General features: G+C 48.1%; 1 pseudogene; it reads left to right on the plus strand.

Moving 5' to 3' along the window:
* The window catches only part of LOC108294568, a 7,707-nt pseudogene extending 2,747 nt beyond the window's left edge, over positions 1–4,960 (plus strand).
* The last annotated feature ends 2,677 nt before the right edge of the window (positions 4,961–7,637 follow it).

A 7,637-nucleotide genomic window follows, 5' to 3' on the forward strand; every position in this document is an offset into this window, starting at 1 on the left:
AAAAAAAAAAAAAAAAAGGCCAACTTACTTTATTTTTATTTTATTTATTTATTTTTTAACTTAGTCACTGTTTACAGTTGTATGATAAAGACTGAAATATTGTCTGTTCTGTGGCGTTGCCAATTTTATATTTACTGCAGTGAGGAAGTAACTAAAAATATATGAAAATGAGGAGCTCATTTTCCAGTGTTACTGGAAAATGTCCAAGCTCCTAAATCCGTGTGGGTGCATGTGGGAGAAGTGAGTTGGGAACCTCTTGAAAGGCTTTTTGGAGGCTTTTTGGACTAAGGAGCCCTCGGTCCCACAGGCTTCTCCTTGGTGTTCCTGCTTAGGGATCGCTGCTCCTAGCTGACTGGACCTCCCCAATGGAAGTTTGTGATTTTTGCTTTGGCAAAGTTTCATTGACTAGTAGAACTCATTCTGCTTTAGAGTATATTTCAATAGAAGTGTAAACATCTTGCTAAAAGAAAAAATTAGTGTAAATCCCCTCATAGAGAAGTGTTTATTTCTCCTCCCCCTTGAATTTGGACTGGCCCTGTGGCTGCTTTGACTGGTAGAGCTGGTGAAGTGACACTTTGCCTAAGCTTTGAGAAGGCCTGGAAGATTCTGCTTTGTGGTTTTGAATGCTCAGTGGGAGAGAGGTCACATGGAGAGAACGTGTGGAGAGGAGAGGCCATGAGATCATCACAAGAAAGAGACAGGTCCAAGCATCCCAGCATATCGGCTGACTGCCAACTGCGTGAGAGTCCAAGTAAGGCCAGCGTAAGAACTGCCCAGCTGAGCCCACTCAACCCACAGACACATAAAAGATAATAACATGGTTATTGCTGTATTACTTATTAATGGTTGCTATTATTTTAAGCCTCTAAGTTTTCAGGTGGTTTACCCGGCAACAATAGATAACCAAAACATTCCCTATATCCTTTAGTAACCAAACCCTGATTTTTACGTGGGCACGTGCAGCTGAAAGACCACACTTCTTGGCCTCCCTTTTGGGAAGGAGTGGCTAATTTAATTCTGGAGAAGGACACGTTTTTCGGTGGTGTTTCCAGGAAGTCATCTTAAAAGAGAGGAGGCAGGTCCTTTTCTGCATTCCTCAAATTTGCTCCCTGGAATAGAGGTAATGGCTGGAGCCAGGAACCATGAAGACAAGAACCACACCCTAGGGATGGCGGAGTGGCTGCCGGGGAGGTATCTGGATCCCTGACAGCCTTACAGAGCTATCATTCTCCTGCCTTGAACCTACTATTTCCACACGTGTTTTATATAAAAGGAAAACATATCTCTTTTCTGTTTGAAGCCATTGTCTTTTTGTTTTGTTTTGTTTTCTATTCTTTGCAGCTGAACCTAATCCTAAGAGACATAGGTGAAGACCAAATTCCATTATAAAGCATGTTGGCCTTGCCTTTGCAACAGGGGCTTATGTACAATAATTCATTTGTCTACTTTATGGGAGCCCTGCATCTGGATACAATGGTGAACAAAATCAGACATAGCCCCTAAGACATGATTAGCTTACAGTTTGTCAAATAATCACAGAGCAAGTGGAAAACTGTAACTGTCACAAGCCTTTGACAGACAGGCTCGTGGTGTCAGGATAGCCCATAATATGGCCTTTGCTGAATCAAGGAAGACAGGATCAAGCGATATTTGAGCTGATGTCTGAAAAGTAGGCTGAAGTTAACTCCGTGATGAGGATAGGGAAGAAAAGCGTCGCAGGTGGAGGTGACAGCACAGTGGTCCTGCAGCAGGAGAGAGCTTGGCAAACGCAATGGACAGAAATGATGTAGCTAGAGCTGGGAGAATGAGGTGAGTTTGGAATGCATGAGGCCAGAGGATGTTGCAGATGGGAGAATGAGGAGGTTGTGTTTGTGAGTCTGGCCAATGTTTTAAAAGCATTGAGAAACTGAGAAACCATTGAGGGTTCTACGCTGTCAAATTGCAGTGGTCTAAAAGGGAGAAGATAGTAGTGTGGGAGATGGAGAGAAGTAAAAAGATTCAAGAGCTATTTCTCACTCATACTTTTGTGCTTGGGTTTCTGATTTTGGTTTTTATTTGTTATTGAGAGGTTGAAGTGAACTAACTCCTTAATTTTGTGGTGAATCCAGGCATATTTGTTAGGATATAGATTGGACTGTATGCAACTCAGTGACAACAATGGTTTAAACAAGTTGGAAGCTTATTTCACTTTCATATAGATGTTGGAACTGACATGGTGGCTCTACTCCAAGAAGTCATAGAGATCCCATGATCCTTCTGTCTTGTTGCTCTTTTGTCCCTAGGGTGTGGCCTTCATCTGTATGACCCGACTTAGTGCATGTCAACATTCCATCCCTGGAACAGGGGAGAGGAAAGGAGAGGTCACCTCCCTCCTCCTTTTGGATATGGTTTAGCAGTTGTACACATTGCTCTTTATCATATCTCAATGACCAGAACTTAGATACATTGTCACATCTAGATGCAAAAAAGGTTTAGAACTATAGTATTTATTAGGTACAGCCATGTGCCTGGCTAAAACTTTAGAGAGCAACTATTATAGATAATCAGATGGAAATTTACACCTGTGGGCCAAGTCCAACCATGCCCACTTATTTGAATGGTCTATGGCTGCTTTTGCACTACAAGGGCCCTTAGTTTTTCAGCACGTGGACAGTGTAGGGGCCAAAAGGATCCCTGGTACCCTAATGTGTGGGCTGGTTGGTGGCTGGACAGTTCCCCCAGGTCACTAACACAAGGGACTGACCGTAGGATTGAAGGTGGCTGAAAGGGTCCCAGAGAAACAGTGTGAGGGAGAATGGTTGTCGATAGAGCTCTAGATTCCACAGCAAGCAGGCAGGCTACTGCCCTGAGTAACCTCACTCCTCCATGACATCCTGTTGGCAGGCTGGTGGCTGAAAGGGACCTCTGAGCACAACTCCTCGGCAGGTTGGGGGCTGGTAGGACAATTGGAACCTTGGCATGCAAGCTACCTACTGTCTGGAAGGTCCCCTCTCTGCCACCAGAGCACCAGTGCAAGAGACTTGGGAGACCTGAGACAGTGGCCGAAAGGGTTCTTTATTCAACAGGATGAAGACAGGCTGATGGATGGAAGGACTTTCAGTTCTTCAGCACATGTGTAGGTAGGGGTCTGAGCAAAGGGAACTGTGAGCTGTGGGTGAGCTAGGGACTGGAAGGACCCCATGGCACTAGGGCAAAGCCAGGTGGTGGCTAGAAGGTCCCCCAGAGTACCAGAACACTGGAGGGATGGTGGCTGAAATGGTTCTAGAGTCAATTGCTTGTGGGCAAGCTGATGATGAATGGCCTCCTGTTACCCGGCCTGCAGGCAGGCTGGGGGATGAAATGATTCCTAGAACCTTAGTGAGTGGACAAGTTGGTGACAAGGGCCACTGGGACACTGTCCCAAGGAAAGGATGGTGAAGAAGAGCCTAAAGGGGCTCTTGCTTCCACAATACTCGGGCCGCAGGAGGTCCGAAGGGCCTTCAGTTTCCCAGGAGCGTAGAAGGACTGACTGACTGCTACCTGGCACCTGGGCGGGCTGGTGGCTGAAAGCATTCCTAGGTCACTAGTTCATGTTCAGGCTGGTAGTCCTAAGGGTCTCCATTCCAGTTACCTAGCTTACAAGCAACTGGGTGACCTGAAGGACCTTCTTTACACGGGTACTCTAGAAGGACACTGGCCCAATGGACCCTGGCTTACAACGGCATGGTGAGAGATTGAGATAGGCAGGTGGCTGGAAGGAGTCTGGGGGCATCATCGTGCAAGATGGTGGGTGAACAAGTTCTCATTTTCCCAGAAGGCAGGCAGCCTATGGCCAGAAGGCAACTTTGCTTTCCAGCATACAAGGGCTGGAAGAAGATGAAAAGTCTCTCATCAATATAGTACGTGGGCAAGAGAACTTCTGGAGGGTCCTCGCTTCCCCAACATTCATGGAAGCTGGCGGGCCAAAATAACCTGCAGAACTCTTGCTCAGAGTCAGGTTAAGGACTGGAAGTCCCTCCAAGATACCAGAGTGTGGGAAACAGTCACCAAAAGCCTTACACAGTGCCTGGAGACCTGGGGGTGGGTCTTAGAGTTCCTTGGTCCACCGCTGGTTGAGGCCCTGAAGGATCCACTGGTGCATGGATTTTAGGATGGCTGGTGCTCAAAAGTGCCTCTAATCCAGTTTTTCAGCTGCTGATTAGGTGGTAGTTGGAAGAGTCCTTGATACACAAGGATGGTGGCCGAGAGGGCTCTCACTTCCACAGTATACCTACAGCCTGGGACAAGAAGGGTCCTCAGCTCTGTGGTGAGTGAGGCCCACATGGTGAGTGAGGCCCATCAGTAAGCAGCTCACTGATGGCCATTTTACCTTGTTTCCCAGCAAGTAAAGCAAGGTGGGGAGCGGGGTGGTGCGGTGTTGAAATGACCAACGAAACCTTAGCAGTGGCCAGATTTCTGACAGGAAGACCCCTTGAGGGCACTAGCACGTAGGTACAATGGTAGCCGAAAGAGCTCATGCTTTCTCAAAACGCGGTTGGTGTGAAGATATAAAGGACTCTTGGCTCTATAGCATGTGAGGCTGGTATGGTGACAGAAGTGGCTATCAGTTACATAGTTATGGGCTGTAGAATTGCTGGAATGGCCTTCGTTCCCCACCATGCAGGGAAGCTGAGGGCCAAAATGAGCCACGGAACCCTAGTAAACAGCCACGTTGCTGACCGGCAGGGCCTCAGGGACACCAGTGGGAGAAAGATGGTTGCCAAATGGGCTTTTGTTTTCACAGCACTTGGGAGGCCTGAGACTGTAAGGGCTTTTAGTTCCCTTGTCCGCTGCAGCCTGGGGACCTTAAGGATCCATGGATGGATGGATTTTGGGCTGTCTGGTGGCTGGAATGGCCTCCAATTCAGTTCTCCAGTTGGAAAGCAGTGAGGAGCCGGAAGGGCTCTCCGTGTACCGGTATGGAGAGCAGGACAGTGGCTGAGCAGGATCTCACTTCTGCAGTACATGGGCAGTTTGTAGCAGGAAGGACCCTTGTTTCCCCACCCTTGGGGAGCCCGTTTGGTGGCCAAAAGGCACTCTTATTTCCAGAGCACACCGGCAGGCTGATGACTCGTTGGTGCTTGTTCCCCAGTCCCAGGCAGGTTGGGGGCTAAAATGACCCTGGAACCCTAGTGGGTGGGCATTTTTCTGACCGGAACTCCCTTCCCTGTCCTGCCACTGTGAACCAGTGAGGGAGAAAGATGGTGGCCCAGAGGAGTTTCCTGCCCACAGTACACCTAAGATCTGAGGTTGGCTGAACCCTCAACTCCCCACCACATGAAGCCCATATGGTAGTCTTTTGACTCTCATTTCCACAGGGCATGTCCCAGTGATGGTGGGTTGGCTCTCCCTTTCTCAGTATGCTTGTAGGCTGGGGGTCGAAATCAACAAGGGAGCTTTCAATGGTGACCAGGTTTCTGATGGGGAGGTCCCTTGGGACATCAGCACTTAGAAGAAGGATGGCTGAGAGGCCTGTCACTTCCATAGCACACAGGCAGAAGGACTAGAAGGGCCTTTGCCTGTCCACCGTGCAAAGGCCGTAAGGTGGCCCAAAGTGCTCTTATTTCCACAGCAAGTTGAAGGCTGATAGTTGGTTGACTCTTGGTTCCCCAGCACCCATGCAAACTGGGGGCCAAAATGACCAGGCAGAACCCTAGCAGGTGGGTTCATGAGACCTTCCATGAACCAGTGCAGGTGAAGGATGGTGGCCCAAAGGGTTCTCATGTCCACAGTGCACCTGTGGCCTGGGTCCAGAAGAGCCCTTGGCTTCCCACAGTATGAGGCCTGTAAAGTGGCCAAAGGGGATCTCATTTCCATGGCATTTGGGCAGGCTGATGTCTGGTTGGTCCTCTGTTATTCAGCATGCAGCAGTCTGGAGTCCTTTATTAGTTCGTTTGCATTACCATTACGAAATACTTGAGACTCGGTAATTTAGAAAAAAAAGTGATTTAATTGGCTCACGGTTCTGCAGGTGGTACAGGAAGTGTGGTGCTGGCATCTGCATCTATAGGCCTTAGGAAGCCTACAATCATGGTGGACAGTGAATGGGGAGCAGGCAAGAGCAGGAGCAAGAGAGAGAGTGGGGAGGTGCCACACAATTTTAAACAACCAGATCTCCCATGCACTCATCACCAAGGGGATGGTGCTAAGCCATTCATGAGGAATCAGCTCTCATGATCAGACACCTCCCACCAGGCCCCACCTCCAAAACTGGGGATTACATTTCAACATGAGATTTGAAGGGCCAAACCTCCAAGCCATATCAGGGCTGAAATAACCTAGGGACCTCTAGTGGGCAGATAGGCTGGTGATCAGGTTCTTCAGGGTGCTGGTAATTTGTCTTATTAATTCATAGACTTCCCAAACAAGACAAGCCAAATTTAGACCTAATGGGGAGAACAGCACATCCCCCAGAGATCATGGTCTTTTATCTGGATGCATTGACCCAGTAACACTTTGCTTTTTCTTTCTTTGGGAAAGTGGTCTGTGTCTAGGTTGAAGCATGTAATGCATATTTGATGACCAGAAGGGAGGAATATGGCAAGATTGCAAATTTTTATCAGTGTCCTTGTTCTCTTTTTTTTTTTTCCTGGGCCCTAGCTTCTCTTGCAGTTGAGTGTGGCCATGTGATTAAGTTCTGGCCAACAGAATTTGACTGGATGTGATACAAGTCATATTCAGGCCTGGCTCATGATAAACATACCACATGCCATCCTCTCTCTGTGTCTCCGTCCATAGTTAAGTGGAGAGGATTTCATGGACCTAGAGAAGGGCAGATCCACAAGATGGAAAGATCCTAGGCCCCTGAATGACTGTATGGAGTTGAACATATCTCTCCCTACCCCAGCCTTACTGGATAAGTGACATAAATGAGCAATAGACTTTAATTTAGTTAAGATATAGAAAATTCAAGAGTAAGGGCTGGGTGCAGTGGCTCAGGCTTGTAATCCCAGCACTTTGGGAGGTTGAGGTGGGTGGATCACAAGGTCAGGAGTTCAAGACCAGCCTGGACAACACAGTGAAACCCTGTCTCTACTAAAAATACAAAAAAATTAGCTGGGTGTGCTGGCAGGCACCTGTAATCCCAGCTACTTGGGAGGCTGAGGCAGGAGAATTACTTGAACCCAGGAGGTGGAGGTTGTAGTAAGCTGAGATCGTGCCACTGCCCTCTAGTCTGGGCAACAGAGCCAGACTCCATCTCAGAAAAATAAAAAATTTAGGCGTAATCTCCTATGGTAGCTAGTATTGTTGATGTTTTATTATTATTATTATTATTATTATTATTATTATTTTCGAGATGGAGTTTTGCTCTTGTTGCCCAGGCTGGAGTGCCATGGTACTGTCTCAGCTCACTGCAACCTCCACCTCCCAGGTTTAAGCGATCCTCCTGTCTCAGCCTCCTGAGCAACTGGGATTACAGGTTCCCACCACCACACCCAGCTAATTTTTGTATTTTTAGTAGAGAAGGGGGTGGGGGTGGGGTGGAGGGGGGGTGGGGGGGGTTCACCATGTTGGCCAGGCCGATCTTGAACTCCTGACCTCAGGTGATCGGCCCACCTTGGCCTCCCAAAGTGCTGGGATTACAGGTGTGAGCCACCGCGCCCAGCCATATTGTTGAT

This window comes from Cebus imitator, unplaced genomic scaffold (assembly GCF_001604975.1).
Source record: "Cebus imitator isolate Cc_AM_T3 unplaced genomic scaffold, Cebus_imitator-1.0 Scaffold589, whole genome shotgun sequence".
NCBI lineage: Eukaryota > Metazoa > Chordata > Mammalia > Primates > Cebidae > Cebus > Cebus imitator.